A 20,546-nucleotide genomic window follows, 5' to 3' on the forward strand; every position below is an offset into this window, starting at 1 on the left:
CATGGTGGTCAGAAAAAAGCAATACAAAGACACTGTCAAGATCTCTCTTAAGAACTTTGGAATTAATTACATAAAATGGGAGACACTGGCATAGGACCACCCAGAATGGTATGCCCTCATCAGGGAGAATCTATGTTCTATGAGCAGAGCAGAACTGAAGTAGCTCAGAAGAAATGCAAGATGCACATATTTAGAGAATTCACCCCAAATATTGACTTGGACTGTGGTAGTATTCCACTTTCTTGTTGGTCTGATCAGTCATTGTCCCATACACTGTAACTTGATTCTAACATAATGACATTATTTTGGTCCTCTGAGAACAAAGAACAACAAATCAACGAACCCACATTTTAAAGTTCTTTTAAACCATACAAACACATCACAATTAACTGTACAGTAAAGATACTGATTTACTTGTAGTTTCTTTCTGATCTAGGTTTCCACAAAAATTGGCAACAAATTTTTCATAGAGCAAAGTATCTAAGCAACTCCCAAATACAACATTTCTTTTTTTTTTTAATAATTTTTTATTGATAGAACGCATGCCAGGGTAATTTTTACAGCATTATCCCTTGCATTCATTTCTGTTCCGATTTTACCCCTCCCTCCCTTCACCCCTTCCCCGAGATGGCAAGAGTCCTTTATATGTTGAATGGGTTGCAGTATATCCTAGATACAATATATGTGTGCAGAACCAAACAGTTTTCTTGTTGCACAGGGAGAATTGGATTCAGAAGGTATAAATAACACGGGAGGAAAAACATAAATGCAAGCAGTTTATCAAATACAACATTTCTAATCATACTAAATTGGAGCATGATACAGTGAAAGGCAAGGTTAGATTTGGAGTCATGAGACCTAGGTTCAGATCTCAACTCTTCTGCTTGCTATATGCATAATACTGGGCACATCATCAAACCTCCCTGAACTTTGGTTTCTTCAACTGCAAAATCAAGGGAACTTATTAGATGCCCTCTAAGGTTCTCCCAGCTCCAAATTTATGATCTTATGGGGAAAAAAATCCAATCAGTTAAAAATTAAAAATTAATGCAGATTTAGATGGGAAAATAATGTCAGAGAAGTGACTATAAAATGGGAAAACTTTAAAAGAGCTAAAATAGTGATAACCTTTGTGCTGTTACATATGAGTTAATGGGAAGAATAGTAGATTTGAAGTCAATTAACAAGCTTAACAAAGCTGCAGTGAAGAAGGCTTATCTTCATGATTTCAAGTCAGATCTCAGACATTTACCAGCTGTGTGATCCTGGACAAGTCACATCACCCTGTTTGCCTCAGTTTCCTCATCTATAAAATAAGCTGCAGAAGGAAATGGCAAATTACTCCAGAATCTTTACCAAGAAAACCTCAAATGAACAGTCAAACATAAGTGAAATGACTGAACAACAGCAAACATTTATTGAGTGCATACTTTGTGGTGAGTGTTGGAAATACAAAGGCAAAAATTAAAATAATTAGAGGCCCTTTATTCTGTGGAGGAGATATAAATACACCTATTTATGTAGGTAAATAAGTACATACAAAATATTCAAAGAGTCCAGATTTACATTGTTGTTGGACAACTCATTTAATCTTTCAGAGCCTTTATTTCACCTATAAGTTGGGAATATGATCGCCATAGTACTTCTTCACAGGATTGTGATGAGTAAAGGATTCTGAATCTTAAAATACTGTATAATTCTCAGTTTTCATTTTCCTTACTCAAAATTGTTTTATGAAGGATAATGTATTAAGCTGGTTCCTTAGTACATATATATTGTACAAGCCTTGAAGAGAACAATCAACTTGACCTTAGAATAAATAAGAGGAGAGAGGACTGAGTTTCATTTAGTTTAGTTGTTCAATGTTTTTAGTGTTCCAAAATTGCTCCTTCAGACTATCATAAGAGCTCATCTTTTTATCAGCTGTTGTCTTCTAGTAATATTAAGTGGTTATGAATGATGGAACATAACAAGCTAAGAGAAATAAAAATTGTAGATGATGCAAAGGAAAGAAGAGAGACTCAAGATTTACTGGTTAGCATATTACCAATGATGATTTGCCTGCAAAAAATAGTATCAAATACCACATAGCATGTGTGAGATATAAACAAACAGAAAAATGGACTAAGCATTGACTAGAGGAATAACAGATGAATGATTCAGTTGTTGAAATGATATTCATGAAATATCCAAATATCTAGAAGAAGACTGCCACAATGTTATACAAATTCTCTTGGAAGATTTGTGGAAGAACTTGGAAAAGAATTATAAGATCAGAAGATGTGGTTATGTTGTGATCTGCGCCAGTGAAGGGAGAGATCATATGAGTGAAATGAAAGCTCTGTAAAAATATTATTAGTCCTACAAATTTTTGCTCTGATACTGGGAGAAAGCTCAAGTTTCCTACAGTTATAGCAATTCAGGACTGAGAGAAACATTAGAGACCACCTTTATTATATAGAGAAGGAAAGGGAAGGAGAGGTCACATAGCTAGTTAGTAACAGCTAGGATGAGGCCCCAAATTTCCTGTCAACCAGAGCTCTGAACATTGTACCATGTTACCTCAAGTAGAAAAAACAAATGTTTTTGTTTAACATTTCTTGTCTTGCTTAAACACAGCTGCAGCACTTTTTTTAAAATGACTAAACTATTCCTTCCATAAACTGATCTGTTTTATAAGCTAAATATTTTTGACTCCTTGTTAGTAAACTTTTTACAGAAAATCACTGGGTACTTTGAGTTAGTTGTACATTTAACCTGAATACAAGTTTTCTCATGGGATGCTTACAAAGTAGAGAATAAAAATCTTCATAGTGTCACTAATCCGTGTGTGTGTGTGTGTGTGTGTGTGTGTGTGTGTGTGTGTGTGTGTGTAAAATCTACCTCAGGGTATGTGTTGATAAACCATTCACTCTCAAGTAGGCTCACTTCTCCAGGAGATTCACAATATAGTCTAATTTCCCAGAGAAAGACCACCATCACAAGGTTATATTCAAACTCTCTCAGGGTCTTGTGGGACATCCTGTTGAGGGGAAATTCTCTTCCCCTACTTATCACTTCAATTTCCACCCAATATATTTTCTATCAATATACTAGCCATTCATCAGTGATGACACTTTAAAGATATTTAATATGCCCATTTTTGTAACTATAAAGGAAAATAAATTATAGATATTAACAGTTTAAAACATAAATCTGTAAATAATGAAGTATATCATAATACACATATAAACCCAGCTCATACACACCTATCAATACAGTGAATATCTATGATAAGGAGGGAAGAAAACATTTTACTTGGGATAATTCACATACTAGAGTTCAGGTCAATATTATAGGTTTATTCAACAATAAGTGTATCAGATAACTGCTTCTGACTACTAATCCTCATTTCTTTGCAACTAGAGAAATTTTTTCTGAGATTAACTAGAATATATCATTTACAAAGCACTTTCAATTAATCATCCTTTAAAAGATATTTAGAAAGTATTAGCTCTTAATGTAAACAGCAATTTTCTTTAAGCCAAAGAACTACAGAACTTATCAAACCTCTCTAGGCTATACAGACCAGACCAGCCAATTATTCACTGAACTGGACACTGCATTGTCCAATTAGAATAAAGCTCACAGCAATAAGGTTGACTATACTGACTATTAAAGATAGTTTACTATAATACCAAACCAGATGTAAAGCTCCCTGCCCATACCTGCTTCTTCTCCTCAGGTCAGAGGCAGCAATTCTTATTAAAAAAGAAGAAGAAGAAGAAGAAGAAGAAGAAGAAGAAGAAGAAGAAGAAGAAGAAGAAGAAGAAGAAGAAGAAGAAGAAGAAGAAGAAGAAGAAGAAGAAGAAGAAGAAGAAGAAGAAGAAGAAGAAGAAGAAGAAGAAGAAGAAGAAGAAGAAGAAGAAGAAGAGAAGAAGAAGAGAAGAAGAAGAAGAAGAAGAAGAAGAAGAAGAAGAAGAAGAAGAAGAAGAAGAAGAAGAAGAAGAAGAAGAAGAAGAAGAAGAAGAAGAAGAAGAAGAAGAAGAAGAAGAAGAAGAAGAAGAAGAAGAAGAAGAAGAAGAAGAAGAGAAGAAGAAGAAGAAGAAGAAGAAGAAGAAGAAGAAGAAGAAAGAAAGTTTCCTCTATTTCTAGTTCTCATTTGCATTTATGATGGGCAACAGTTGTCACTGAAACTCTTGCCCAAGAAAGTCATTTTTTTGTCTGATCAATAAGGAATCCTACTTGAAGCCTTCTATCTAGAAGCTGACTGCTTTTGACACAGTTTTCAGAGTAGCTTTTCAGTCCAAGCCCTTCCCATGTCTTCAGTGCTTAAATAGAGAGCTTCCTGCTTCTTAGTAATTTACCTTTCACTTAAAAAGTGACAATTTCCCAGATTTCCCCTCCAACATAAATGGTCTTCTTAATCATACTTCATTTTCCAATTGTTTATATGATTTATTATTTTTAAATCGCCCTCTTTATAAGGATACATGAATATAGAACCAAAACAAAAATTTTTGTATGCCAAAAAGCCTTGCAGCTTTGATATGTTCAATGCAATCATTTACCTCTTTGGAGCTCTTAAAATTCTGGGTTTTTTACATCCATATTTGTCTATTTTTTTTTTTCATTATAACCCTTGACTCAAAGGGTCAATTACATAAGACTATCCTCAAGTGGAGACTGATTGCACAGTGCTCCACACTTGTGTGAGGAATAGAGTTGATGAGAGCTAGAGAGGAGATGTTTGACTTCTAATTTCCAGTTTGAACAAAGAAGACATCTTTCCATCTCTCTTCAAATCACTAAAGAGAGAAAAATACTTGGAAGAAATTAATATGTAGAGGAGCCAGCACCTCCATTACATCTCTATTCCTCCCTTGTTACATTAGAGAGACTTCAGAGAATTTCCATTTGGTGAGATCTGACATACTTTCTTAATTGAACTGAGCAACTCAAGTCCCAGTGAGAGATCAATATATAGTATAGTGTGATATATATTCTTCTATGCATATTTTCTCTGATTCTTGTTTTACTATTGATTTAGATAAATGGGTTTATTTGCTATTTGCATTATGTGTTCATTGTAGAACTGGCATTCAGTGAGGAGAGAATCAAGTTTTGGATACATAGCTTGAGATACAGTTTCCCTTTTAAGGGACAGTGATCAGGATACAGATTGAAGATAAAAAATTATTTCTTCTAGAATAACAATATTTAAGAGAACAAAGAACAATATGGGGAAACTCAAATACTGGGCCCAGAAAATGGGTTGCTAGAAAATCCATTTGGAACCACCTATATAAAATAGTACTTTTTGTTGAGTTTTTTCTTTTCTTCTAAAACTAATTATTTTTTAATTCAAGGAGGAATCCTAGTTTTAGTATTTGGAAATCTGGTTATTAAACTTGTATTCATCCCTCTCTAATTTTACGTAATTTGAGTCTGTCTTCCTTTTGGATTTTTCTTTCTTCAAAGAAGAATCAAGTTAAACCTGGAAAGAGCTCTAACATTTGGAACAAATTCAGATGAGTAGTGAGAGTATGGGAGAGATCCTAGAGTATGACTATTCCCAGTGTGGTAAAGGTAGACTGAAAGTGAAAAAGACTTATTTACTAAAACAAAATTCCCAGTGATGAAAATCCCTCTACCAATAGTCTCTACTGTCTCAGAGTTACTTAAGATGCTGGAAGAGTAAGGCTCTCAGTAAAAGATTCACTTGAGATTTGTCTCATTTGTATTTGTCAGAATAGGAACTTGAATCTTAGTATCCCTGAGAATTGAACCAGTTCTCTTTTTGAGGAATACCTTTTAAGAATAAGTGTAAGCTATTCTATTGTTGGTAAAACTGAATTACTCTAACCACTAGAAAACAATTTAGAACTATGTTAAAAATCAATAAAAACTGCCTATATTCTAATTCCCCTTATTTGCAGAAGTGGGACATAGAATATTGACAATATTATCAGATCTAGTTTATGTATTGATAGGTTTTGGTGAATTCTCTTTTCTTTATTAGAAACAGTTTGCTGGGAAACCATTTCTTATAAGAGATGTTTTGAGGGAAGAGAAAAGGATATATTCAGAAATAAATGTGATGTAAAAATAAAAGATAGCAATAAAATTTTTAAAAGAATATATGTAGACAAATATTCTGAAATAGTTTTTATGCACTAGAATTAAGTTCTTTTGACTCCCTTCCCCCAGACTTCAAAACAGTTTTGTCTTTTCACTCAACCTCTCAACCTTTTATTCTGTCTCTAAAGAACCAATTTTCTTCTTCCTTCCCAAGGCTAACCCATCTACCTGTTACCTTGATTCTATGCCTCATGCCTCCTTCAGTACTTTGCACCATCAATCATATCCTCTGTTTTATGTATCTTTAACCCAACCAATCTACTATCACCTCCTTTGTTTATAAATAAGCTTAGGTTTTCCCTCTTCTAAAACAATCAAAAAATATAATACTGATAGGCCTCTATCCCTTCCCACTCCCCTCCTCCCATTATTATTCTTGAGATTATTAACTTTTTGTTCTTCCAAATGAATCTCCTTTTTTTTTTTTCTGGGACAGCTTTGTAGTATAATGGATAGAATAATTCTGGGCCTAAATCAGGAAGATTCATCTGCTAAGTGACACTGGGAAGTCACTTAATCCTGATTGCCTCAGTTTCCTCTTCTGTGAAAGTGAGTTGTAAGGGAAAAAAATGTTAAGTCACTCCAGATTCTTTACAAAGAAAATCTCAAATGGGGCCACAAAGAATCACACATAACTTAAATGACTGAACAATAACAAAGTTATTTTTTCTAGTTCAAAATAGTTTTTTGGTTGTTTGATTGGTATGGCATTGAATAGAAAAATTAAACCTCTCCTTGTGGAAAGACATAGTTTTGATACTTACTTGAGAGACCCAGCTCTTTTCTTCATCTAGATACTTACCTGAGAGACTTAACTCTTTTCTTCATCTAAATTAGAGATTCTTAACCTTTTTGTCATTATTCTCAGAATAATGCCTTTAAATGCATAAAGTAAACTATATAAACTCACAAAGGAAACAATTACATAAAAAAAATGATCAGCATATTTTTTAAAAATAAGGTCACAGACTCAGGGTTAAAACCTCTGATCTGTAGAATGAGGGAGTTGGTTTGATGGTCTCTGAGGTCCTTCTCAGGATTCTAAAGTTAAAACTGGCAAGAATGCAGATACCTGAGGGAAACTAAGTTGAGAGATGTAGAAGGTGGGGATGTCCTAAGATTGGCTGTTAAGTAATGAAATTGTTTAGCCAGAATGACCTATGAAATGGTATCTTTGAATTCAATGAAAATATATTTGGTTACAGAGGAAGACATTACAAAATCAGAAATGAGTAATAAAAAAAAAAAATGATGGTTTGGTCTCAAGCAACCATATGCTATGTCTTTATATTATAGTCCAACAGCTGTCCAGACTTCTCATCAAATTTTATCCTTTGAAGTGAGTTTTTTAATTTGGCTCAAACCTCTATCTTGACTCTCAGCTTGTTGATCCAATTAAAGGTATCATATTTCTGTGGATGTTCCAGGCAGGATTAGAGATGGAAATTTAACTGAGCCACTGGGTCTAACAACCAAACCAGTATGTAAAAGAGAATTCAAAAGTTTCCATACCATGAAATTTAAAAAAAAAAAAAAATAAGCTTTTATAGCTAATGGTCTTGTGCAAGGAAGTGCTGTGTAAACATTCCATGCCTAAAGAGAAACATTTTGTGACCCATAGAGCACTCTGCTTTAGGTCTGCGTTGTCCCAGTTTTCAGGAGCACTTAACTCTAGGCAAACTCGGGAAAAGGGCTAATGGAAAAGATCAAATGTTCAAGGTAAGAGTACAATTGTTCCCATTGTGAAAATGTTAGTGTCTAAAATTTCTCTTCATTAATGGTAGAAATGTGATGTGCTTAAATATGGCAGTTATACATTAACTACTACTTCCATTCTTCAACATAGAAGCAGCACAAAAAAGTGTTTTTATAAATGATTAGACACTGAACAGAGAGCAATATGTAAACTGGGTTGATTTTTCTCCTTAAAAAAATTAGTTTTCTTTCAACCCAGTTCAGGGTCAGTTCTGTTTTTCTTGGATCACTTAAAGGAATTAAGCTGTTTACATGAACCAATTTCTCTTTATCTAGGAAAAAAAGGCATTCAGCTTTCAACTTTGGACACAGCCTATGGTTTGTTTGTTTTTTATTGGAACCCTAGCAATAAAAAGTGACCCATATAAATGAAACTGTGCTTTAGTAAATAGTACACAGCATTACATTAGAATGTGGAACAATAGAATCAGAAAAAACGAGTTCAAATCTTTCTTCTGATACTTATTAACTATCTCACCATGAGCAAGTAATCTAATCTTTTGAAGCCTGAAACAATTCTCTAAATTGACTTAAGTTTCAGACAATTACAATCTGCTTTGCATTGAAACTCCAGTAGAAGACAGCCCTGGATACCCAATGGACTTAGCATTGTACTAAATACTACTTAAGTCCAAATATATACCCAAGAAAGATAAAGACTCAAGGCTTTGAGCTGAGATGTAAAGATCACATTGACCCAATAGACTGAAGGCTATACCTGTATAACCTATATACCTTGGCCTCCTCCAGGCAAGAATTGTTGAGAAAAATGATGTCAAAGAAAAGCTGGTGGCTAACAATCAGCTTTCTGAAATCAAAGCTGAATGACAAAAACACATTTAAAACAATTAATCTCTACATAAGACTAATCTAAGCATATATCTTTAGAATTCCAAAATGGATCTTGATAGACTTTGAAAGTATCTTAACAAAAACCCACATGACATTAATCAGGCATAGAACCCATCATCCTAAAACAACACTAAAAAGATGAACTCTTCCTCACCAAAAAAGAGTACTGATAAATATTCTTGGAGCACACAACAGGTGAGTCAGAAACCTATAGGAATATTTTTGGATTAAGCAGATATCATCAAACAATAGTAAATGCTAATAACATGGAAATGTCACTGGATTTGCTGAATGCAAATAAAAAACATTAACCTCTGCACTGGAGCATAGGCAACAATTAAGATCCTTGAGTGGAATGAAAAGGCTCTGCCTACATGAGTTATGTTTATGTGATCTCAGTCAACAACATGTTGATGACAAAGTACTGGACAAATGACTAAATAAAGGTCCATATGTTTATTGAAACAGGAGAATTCATTATGGCAATTCAGAACCAGATCAGCGCCACTAGGAGTTATGGAAGAGTTACTTTTAAGGAGCCTGAATTTGGTGATCAAGGTAAATTATGCAAGGAAATGGGGCAACATATACACATTGTTCTAGGTTATAAAAGTTTAGCATCTACTGAAAACCTAGCAAGGCTTGAGCTGGTAGTTAAAATTAAATATCAGAAGTTTGTATTTTTCATGGATTGAAAAATAACAAATCCTAATATTGCAAATATAGACATTAAAACATCCTCGAGAACTTGACAAATAAACTCTCCTGGAACTGGACCATTATCACCAATTGAACTGTTGCTCATAATCGCCTACATATAATAACATCAATTCCTACAAAGTTAAGTCCATGTTAATAGATGTTCCCATCCCAAATACTCACAATGGTCAAGCTACATAGATTGAGAAGCTTTCAAAGAATGAAGAGCAAGCCAAGGAGATCAGATTAATGAGGATATAATGTGTAATGAAGATGTGGTTTGTATCATTCTTGTTGTACCCTCTCCTTACTAGAGTCATCCTGAATCTGGATGTTCTCTGCCTACAAAGGATCCTAACACATATATTCAATCATAAGTAGCAGTTATTTTATCTACCGAAGTAACTGTACATAGGATATAAAATACATAGATTTGCAAATTTAGAGACATCTCCACTCCAAATGTTCATAGGGATTATTTGTGCCCATCCTGTGGTAGAGCCTTCGGAGCTCATATTGATCTAATCAGCCACAATCAGACATACTGTATCCTGACCCTGACATAGTGATACCAATGAGATCGTCTTCAAGCCTAAAGGACATCAATCATATAAGTATAATATCAGGAGAGCATCTTTTACCAGGACTATTTGTATTTACAACCCATCTAAAAGGCTAAGAAAAAAAATAATATTAATAATGATTGTGATAATTTCTATCTGAATTCTTATCCATTAAGATAAGAATGAAACAATAGCAGTAACAAAAACAAATCCTTCAAAAATCTAATCTAACATTCAATATATAAGAGAGAAGCAACTGTAAAATAGAAAAATGACAACCGAGGTATTGTGCAGTGAAGACTTGATGTACCTTGTGATCACTTCAGTAGCTGGGGAGGCTAATTAATGATATGTCTACATTTTAGCACTATGTAATTGAATTTTAAAGCAAAGATTCAGATTCAGTTAACACTGCTATTGACAGAGGTAATCACAGTGTGCCAGATAGTTATCCTTCACAACAGAAGTATAATCAGAACCCTAATTAGAATTCATTAGTTAATGTCATTGTTCTTCTTTGTTGTCAAGTATTTTTTCATGCATCCATTTATCCATCGATTCAGTATTTATCAAGTACCTATTATGTGTTAGGCATTATGCTAAATGCTGGTATAAATATATGTGAGTATATGTATAACAGATGGCACACTGAAAGAACTTAATGATACAATACAGAGTAAGAGAGTAAGATGTACACAAATGTAAGAGGAACTAGCCAAGTCTAGCTTTATGAGTACAAGGACTCAACTTGGCCACTAAGACATAAGAGAAAATGGTATGTGGAAATAAAAGAATATATTATTACAAATGGTAAATGAAATAATAATAGAGAGTGAGAACCAGACACTGAATCTATAGAGGAAGAGAGAATGAATTTTCAATAGGAAGTGATAAACTTTTGTAGTGAAGAAGTGATTGTTGAGGGATAGATGGAGAAGAAATATTGGAAAATAACATTGGAGTATGCAACACCTTTCTCTGTTGTCTCTCCCATTCAAATGTGAGTTCCTTGAAGATAGAGACTTTTTTCCTTTTGTTTATAATCCCCTTAATGTTAATGCCATCCATTTAAAGTTATCTTCATTTTATTTTGCCTGTATCTTATTTGTACATAGTTGTTTGCAATCTGGCTCTTGTCTTTTACTGTAAGCTCTTTGAAAGCAAGAGTTAGTTTGTTCCTTTTTTTTTTTTTTAATCCCTAGCATTTAGTATGATGCCTGATACATAGGAGACACTTTATAAATGTTTGTTGAATATATTGGATTACTTGCCAGTTAGGGGAGGGGATGGAAGAAAGGGAGGTGGGAATTTGTAATACAAGATTTTGCAAGGGTTAATGTTGAAAAATTATCCATGCATATGTTTTGAAAATAAAAAAAAAACTTCTAAAAAATAAACTAATAAATGTTTGTTGATTTAATTTCATATTTCTCATACTTAGAATGGTGTTTGCCACATCGTAAATATTTATTAAATAATTATTGACTGACTGATTGCTTTATTTTTTAATTTAGTATTCATTCTGTCCCCAGTTATATGTAAAAACAATTTTAATATTTGTTTTTAAAACTTTGAGTTCCAGATTCTTTTCCTTTCTCCCTCTCTATTCCCTTCACTGAGAATACAAGCAATTCAATATAACTTATACATGTATAGTCAAGCAAAATATTTTCATAATAATTATGTTGTGAAAGAAAACATAAATCAAAAAAAGTCCTCAAGAAAAATGAAGTTTTAAAAAAATATGGTCCAATCTGTATTTAGATAGATTCCATCAGTTATTTCTCTCAGTATGGATACCAGTTTCTATCATATGACTGTCTACTTTAGAAATGTAAGTTTGGTAGTTGGAGGATTTGGGTATTCTGGAGGATTGTAGATGCTAATGCTGCTGCTATAAAGACATGTAATACCATTACCTCTGAAGAATTAAATATGAGTATCTCATTGAGATTTCATTGAGAATAGTGAAAAAGAGTGTGATAAATATAAACAGGTCTCTCCATATAATCAACAAGGAATACCAAAAAAAAAAAAAAAAAAGAAAAGGAGTAAAAGACATCATCAATAAACTTCATGATAAGAGAAAGCAGCCTGATAAAGTGACAAGAATGAAAGTTGGGCAGAGTTCTATTTATAGCATCTAAATGGTAAAATATGAAAAAGAAAAGACTTGGAAAAAGTCTCATAGGATGGGTAAGCACTTAAATTAGGGTTGAAATCTGCATCATTACCAAACTTCTGCCCCAAAGAAAATGTATAGTTTTTTGTTATTTCTATTTCCAAATAAAATAGTATTTCCAAAGAAATACCACTAGAATTTCTTTTTTTCATTATTTATTTCAAGGGTGGTATTGAGATCATGTTCAATATGACTTTGAATCAAGAAAGTCTAAATACAGATTGAAGCACATTTTTTAGAGCTTTGGACAACTAAAGCAAAGGAGCTTCAACTCAGCTAAATCTATGCAAAGGGTTTTTAATGCTCCTAAAGAATTCCTGAATTTATGATAACATAGATCCATTTGAGTTGATGATGGACTAGAGAAGGAAAGATTGCCTTTAAAAAGACCACATAAAAAGCTACTGAAATAGTCTAGAAGTACAATTTCCTGGGAAATTCCACACAGAATAGTGTTGAATCTATAAGACCCTGATGAAAAGAGAAGAGGATAATTTTAATGTTCCTGAAGAAATCTGAATCTATAAGATTATAGATCTATTTGAGTATTTGAGCTCCTTTGCCTGAATTGTCCTTCATTTTTTTCCAGAAGCTAAACATCCAAGCAATACTGGAATTCCTCAAAGCTGCTTTGTACTCAGAAGAGCAAGAAATGATGTCAGCAACCTTAGTGGAGTCTGAATTTTAATTGTTTATAGGCTTTTGTGAATATTTTAAAATATTTTCTGCATATGTTTCTGGGAGTTTTTTCAGATTTTCTATGGAATGAAAACCAATATGTTCTGTATTTCATTTTTGTATGTTATCATGAATACTGATATGGAACCTGGATGCTCTGTTGCATTTGTTCAAATGAGACATAAACTAAATTGTGTGATTTTCCAAAGTAAATTTATTGGGGGAGAAAACCCAGGCCAAAAGAGAGAATGATCATTTGGATTAATCCTAAAAAATTAACCTGATCCAGATAAGCTCAAAGTTTGAGGTTCTAGATTTCAGATTATATCTTTTACATTAATTTCATGGCCTGAGGGGCAGAATATCATTTAACTTTATGAGTAAAGAAGTAAATCAAGAGCAATATCATGGTAGAATGATCAGAGTTGTATTTGGAATTAAATATAAGAATGATCCTATCCTCATTTACATTTACACGGTTTACAGTGTGCCTTCCTCACAATAACCATGGAAAGAGAGTATATTTATTTTACAGATAAGACTATTGAGATTCAGGGATGTTAAATGACTTACCCTTGATTATATAACCCAGATTCCACTCAATTTTCTGACTTTCCCATCACCCTTTAATTTTTATGACTCCTTTTGTGATTCCCCAATCTGAACTTCAACAGAAAAGTCCATTCCAATTTTACCTAATAAAATTCTCTCTCTTGCTGATTAGTGAAGAGAAAACTAACAATTAGAAGACAAGCTTCCATTTTATAGAAAGAGAAATCTCTAGACCTTGAGCCTTATGTGGATGATGGTTAATACTTGCCTCTCCTCTGCCAGCTGTGTCATGTTTCTCCATCAATCTTCAAGTGAGCAAAGACATTTTACAACATCTTTGTCTGGCAAGCAGCCCAATATCCAAAAGCACTGCCTAATCCTAGTGAGAGACTCCAGTGCTGACTTGCCTCCAATGATGCAAGCACAGTTATGGGTGGGATAGACTCTTTGACACTGATGTAACTCCATGGCAGCAACAAGAGCAAGAGTTTTGATGAAATTTTCTAATCTAGAAAATGGGTTTTAATCCCTTAAGGAAAAAAAAAAAAACTTTTTCCCCCTGAATATTTAATCATATCATGGGGGAAAAAGGAAAAAAAGAAGAAGAAAAAACTGCTAATTGGAAATGGACAGAACTTAATTGGAGTTTGGTGACACTTTAGGGCTATGTTGTTATTAAAAGGAACACTTTCCCAGGATAAAAACATTGGATTGGTAGTTAGGTTTCCTATACTGCTTTCATCAATAAATCATGGTGTGGTCTTCAACAAATGGCATTGTTCCTGATTCCTCTTAGGTAAGAACTGCCAATTCTTCATTCTCTGATATGTGTAATAAAGTTATAGATGAAAATATCAGTCCTTGAGGAGGGACAGTGAAGGCAAAGAGAAAACTCATTTTCATTTCTTTGGATGTAAAATATCAATAAAAGCAAGAGAAGATTAATGTCAGGTCCAAAACATAAGTGGCTTATTGTAAACTGGGTTTATGATATCAAATTAAGAGAAACAGAGGGAAATATGGAGAAGGAAAGCAGGAAAAGGAGATTAGAATATTGAATTGATGGAATAAAGACAAGTTTCCTCCTCCTCTTTCTCCCTTCCAACTTTATAAAATGGCTGTGTAATCACATTAGCTTGTAGAGCTGGGGAAAACAAGAAAAGCAGCTAAAATAGGAATCATGGGATTTTAGCACTGAAAAGGACCTTAGAGATCTCTAGTCCAATTATTTTACAAAAGAATAATCTGAGGAAAAGTGCTTTGCTGAAGATCAAACCGTTCTAGGGGCATGTCAAATGGAAAACGCTAATCGATGATAATATAAAGTACTGGAATTTCCTCTGCATGGGAAATTCCTCTACCAAATCAGGTCATAATTCATTTGAAACTTAATAAATAAGTCAGAAAAAGTTGCCTGAAACTAAGAGCAATTAGACTATTTGCCAAAGGTCACACAACTAGTGGGTGTCAGAGGAAGGATTCCCCCCTCTTCCTGATTCCAAATCCACCTTACTATCCATTACACTTAAAGGGTCAAACTCATAGTCTATAGGCAGAATGTGGCCAACAAAACCCCCAAATATGGCCCAAAACAGATTAAAATGCACTTGTGAAATGTTTAGGAAAATAAATAAAAATATAACACAACATAGATAATTTTGATTTGTGATTTTCCAAGTCAATATTTCATTAGCAGGCATTCAGGTCTATTTGAATTTAACACAATTACACTTCACAACTCTTTTATTTATTCAATCTACATGTATTAAGCGCTTACCATGGTGTTTAGCCTTAGGGGAAATCAAGAGTCAAAAGATGGTACTTGCCCTTAAAAAGCTTATAATCTAATATACAATTTATATAATACTTTTAAAACTGGCAAAGTATACATATAATATGCTATTTGAGCCTCACACTAAATTTGATATACATCCTAAAGATTATTATCCCTTTTTACAGATGAAAAGACAAAAGCTCAGACTTAAAATGAGTACTCATGATCACACAACAGATCAGGATCACAAGTGAAATTTGGACTCCATATGCAGCACTCTCTCTGCTTTTTTACAGTGCATCTTATGTGTGGTACCAAAATAAATATTTTTTTTTAGAATTGGAAGAATAAATATCAAGTAATTAATTGCTTATTTCATTTGACTTCACCATTTTTAGTAAACATTTCCCATTGGGGGAAAGGATTATTTAAATTTCATTCCTAAATCAATCTTATACAATCAAGTGACCGCTAAATACCTTAGTGGTGATTCATTCTGCAATCAAGGAGCAGGCCATAGAAATAGTTAGTAGATTTGAACAATTTAACTTGGATTTATAAACTATACTTAGTTCTTAGAGGGAACTTTCCTTTTTCTTTATTGACTTCACTTAAATTGAGCCTAAATATTTCCTTTAAAAGAGCTATTCCAAGATTTTCTAGCTCTTTGGTTAGATTTTAATCTCTCTGCATCAAATTTTCAAAATTTCACATTAGCAATCAGATGCTGAACTCCATTTAACACAAGAACAATGAAAAAGAACTCAAACCTTTGCTCCATTTGAGCTGTCTCTGTGGCATGCCTATTAAATACAAAATGCAGCTATAAAAACATTCAGAAAATGCTGGCGAGAAGTGGAGGAACAGCTTGCCACCATATCTCCTCTTGGATCTAGGGTATCACCTTGCTGCATATTTGGAAGGAGAAACAAAATGGTTTTGCAACCCTTAGGGTATGTCTAAATATTCTCTGATAAGAGATCTTCCGACTCCATTTTAGTCAAAACTTTGAAAAAAAATCAAATATAAATTTAGAGATTGCTTTGTTTACTTTGTGACTCTTAAAAAGTTCTGAGAAAAAGATGGATGGTTATTTTTCCCCCAAGATGATTTAAATGTAGTCCCTCTTATAAACAGGTGAATGGATTCAATGTTGATCTCTAGAGGAGCTCCCATATGATAATCACCTTCACCAAGCAATTTTAACCAGGGGAGCTCTATGACCATCAGAGGGTCTTTGCACTTGAATAGGGATAGGGAATTACATTTTTATTTTCAATTTATGACATAGTAGATAGACTTCTAGGCCTAAAGGTAGCAAGAGTTATACTGGTGAATTCAAATCTGACCTTAGATACTCAGTAATGGTTAATCTTAGATAAGATTGTTTGCCTTAGTTTCCTCATCTGTAAAATGAGTTGGAAAAGGAAATGGCAAATGACTCTAGTATCTTTGCTAAGAAAACCCCAAATGAAATCACAGAGTCAGACATGACTGAACAACAAGTAAAGTCTAGCATTTCCTTCATTTGTTTAAAAATATTATTCTAGAAGGGACTGATAGGTTTCTCCGATTGTCAAAGAGGCCCAGAATTGTAACCACTGGCTTAAAGGAAATCCTACTTGTTTTTCACTCATTTTTCTTCTTTAAGGCTACTATTTAATTTATGTACAGCTTGCTAGCAGTGGAGAAGAGTCTGGAAGTTGTCATCAGGAAAACCAAAATTTAAATCATTCTTCAGATTCCTGGAGAGGCCTCAATTTTCTCATCTTTAAAATAAGGATAATAGCACCTACTTCCCAATGTTGTTAAGATCAAATGAAATGACATGTTTAAAGTTTAAAATTTTGCAAACCTTAAAGCAGTATATAAATTTGAGTTATTATTATACTACATTGAGTCAATAGTGGAAATCATGAAAGGCCCTCAAAAGCTTGGAAGTCCAACCTCGATCTGAATAATAACACCAGTTAAAATACAGCTATAGTCCACAAATACTCAAGCAACCTTTGCTTGAATAGCTCTGGGAAGAGAGTTAAACCATATATGTGGCTTAATCTTAAGGATCTTTGCCATCATGGTTGCCCTACTCTGGACATTGTCCAACCCATCACTGCCTTCCTAAAATGTTGCACCCAGAACTGAATGCGATACTCCCAATTTGGTCTCACCAGGGCAAAGCACAGACAATATAGTAGCTCATTGCTGTTTCTTGACAAAGGTGTATTGTTTTGTTATCTGTTTTTAAATGTTTAATCACTATTTACGGCTCAAATCAGATTCAGGCTCTTTTTGCAACCAGGAAATAAGATTGTTGGAGCTAATTTTTTTAAATTTCCAAAATCCTGAAGATCCTCCCAGATTTAAATACTGTTGCTCTATTTTTTTTTATTGTTGTTCCCAAATTTAGAGCTGGAAAGAATCTGAGAGATCATCTAAGTCCTTCTTCTTCATTTTATACAGGAGAGCTGAGGAGGCCCAATGAGACCCTCTCCATGGTAATTCAAGGAAGGCTTGGAGATAATGTGACATACTGGACTGAATTCTGGACTTGGAGTGAGGCAGGCCTACGTTTATATCTTATCTCCCACACATATGTATATCCTTGTATGATCTTGGATAAATCAGTTAACTTTTGTAAGCATCAGTTTCTTCCTCTGTAAAATACCTGTCATACAGGTATCATTAACCTGGGGATCTCTGAACTTATTTTTTAAAATATTTTGATAATTATTTTTCAATATAATTGGTTTCCTTATAGTCTTACTATTTTTGCATTTAAAACCATTATTTAGAAGAGGTTAGAAGCTTTATTAGACCATCAAACGGGTCCATGACACACAAAAAAGTAAGAATCCCTGCTGTAGTATCTAGTACTCTGAATTGTTTTTAACTTAACTTAATTGGATTAATAATCAATTCATAATGTTTTAAATTCTGCCAAGTGCTATCTATCCATTATGTAACTAGAGCCTTATAACCATCCTGTGAATATAGGTATTGTTATCTCCATTTTATAGATGGAGAAACTGGGCTCCAAAAGATTGTCATAATTTGAACCCAAGTCTTTACTCCAAGTCCATTATAAAAGGGAAAGAGGGCAAAACCCGATGGGCCAAATGTATCTACAGATCAGCTCCCTTTTAAGGAAGGGAGGAATTCACAATTTAGAAGTGAGAAATGCTAATTGGCATTCTAATATTATCCACTGGAAAGATGGGAATTTAAAAATACCTCAAAATACCAAGCTGCATCACAATTTTAAAATCCATAATGTAATGAATATAGAGATAAGATGAAAATTTTTATTTCAAAGTGAAATTAATATGAAATGTTGCATCAATTGACATATCTGGTTCTTCTAATATTAAAATTAAGGAGATTTTGAAATTCTTCCTACTCTTTTAAGGTTTCTTCTCCCAGAAAAAACTATTTTAGGGGGATAATAGTCATTCTCACTTAAAAGAGACCAAAAGTTTGCAATCTTTTTTTCACAATTATATAAGTTGTAAAATTCTTCAGTCCTTTAAATGAAAAGATTGTATCATTGTTAGACAGATTCAAATGAACAGAAGGAAAGAAAAAGAAATCTGTGTGATGAGCTAGAGCACACCTTTTGGAGTTTTAGTAATAAAAACATAAAGTATCTCATTATACATATATCAATGTAACAATAATAACTAACTTGTATAGAACTTAAAGATCTGTAAAAAAAATCTCACAAATTTGTGAAGCAGGTAGTATGAATAGACATATTTTTACTTTGCAATTTTTTAAATAAGTCTAATTAATGTTTTTTATATCTCCATAATTTTTCCTGATATCCCTTCCCTTTCTGTTCCCAGAGAACCATACCATATAAGAAACAGTATTTTTTCCATGAAAAAGAGCAGGAGAATCAGTGTAAATGGTTAACACATCAAAAAAGTTGGAAAATAAATTCAATCTATTCTTCTGTAAAGGGAATAAGAGTGATATTGGAATGTCTTCTAATATCCCTTCTGTTAAGACATGCTTACTCTTTACCATGCTTCAACTTCTGATTGGGGGGTGGGGGGAGAGGAGAGGTTCTCAAAGAAAGCAGAACCAAGAAAATATTATACACAATGACAACAGGGTAATGTAAATATTATCTCTATTTTTTACTAGACTTCTAATTTCATTGCTATATGTGGGAAATCTAACTCCCTTTACTAATGCTGTTCAGCACCTGCTAAGCAATTTATAGTCCTAAGGACTTGCTAGGGGCACTGAATGATTTGTCTGAGCTCTTACAGCCAATACTTGTCCAAGAAAGAATTTGAATCAAAGTCTTCCTGACTCTAAATCAGGTTTTCCATCCTCTAATCATGATGCCTTTCTTTATTTTACAGAGGGGGAAACTGAGACCTGGAGGGGCAATAGATTAGGAAATATCTGAGACAGGATACTTCTCCATATTCTGGGTATTTTCTGCTATGCCATTCTGCTTCTCAGGATATAGCTGTAATTGAGAGGTAGAATTCAGTTCAAAGAAAAGAATCTAGAATTCCTAAAATGAATCTGAGCTAGCAAATTGTGATGTTTCTTTGAGACTATGGCTAGAAGAAAATTTACTTTAGGAAAAATCTGGGAACAACTTGAACAGGTTAGATGGAAGGATAGATTGCCTTCTTATTAAATCTGTAAGTGACATAAAATTAGTCAGGATAAACTAACAAAAATGTTAGATAAATGGGTGAATTAACTAAATGTGATTGGCTAAACTCCTATTTCAAGCAACAATTCTTGCTTTTGAGGACTTCTAAGAGAAGAGGTAGAGGGGACAATACATAAAGGGGAACTAGAAAGGAATGGAGAGAGATGGGCTATGTGCCCTGACACACAATATGGTATGGAGATAGCCAGGAAGTGATGGAGGAGATCTGATTTCTAGCAAAATGAGTCAAAAATTCACCTATCAGAATTATTTGAATAAACATTCAAACAAGGCATTGTATCATTTTTAATCTCAGGTCATCTCATGAAGCCCCAATTGCCTACCTTGCTCACATATAAGTATTTTCCCAACCCTTCTTTTTCTTCTGGTTCTTTATGTGCTGTCTTCTTCTACTAGAATGTAAGCTCTTTGAAGGGAGGAATTGGGGGTTTTTTTCCTATTATTTCTATTTCTAGTATTTAGCATAGTGCCTAGCACAAAGCAAATTTTTGTCAGCTTATCTACCTATCTATGTCTCTAGAAATAATGTTTTTTTTTTTTCAAATTTCATTAAGCTTAAATGATGGACCAAATCAACTGCACAACTATAGTTTTAAGTAGATAACAGTTTATATGAAGGAAAAATTAGGGATATTAGTGGACTACATATTCAGTCTGAGTCAATAGTGTTAA

Source organism: Antechinus flavipes, chromosome 5 (genome assembly GCF_016432865.1).
Source record: "Antechinus flavipes isolate AdamAnt ecotype Samford, QLD, Australia chromosome 5, AdamAnt_v2, whole genome shotgun sequence".
In the NCBI taxonomy this organism is placed as follows: domain Eukaryota; kingdom Metazoa; phylum Chordata; class Mammalia; order Dasyuromorphia; family Dasyuridae; genus Antechinus; species Antechinus flavipes.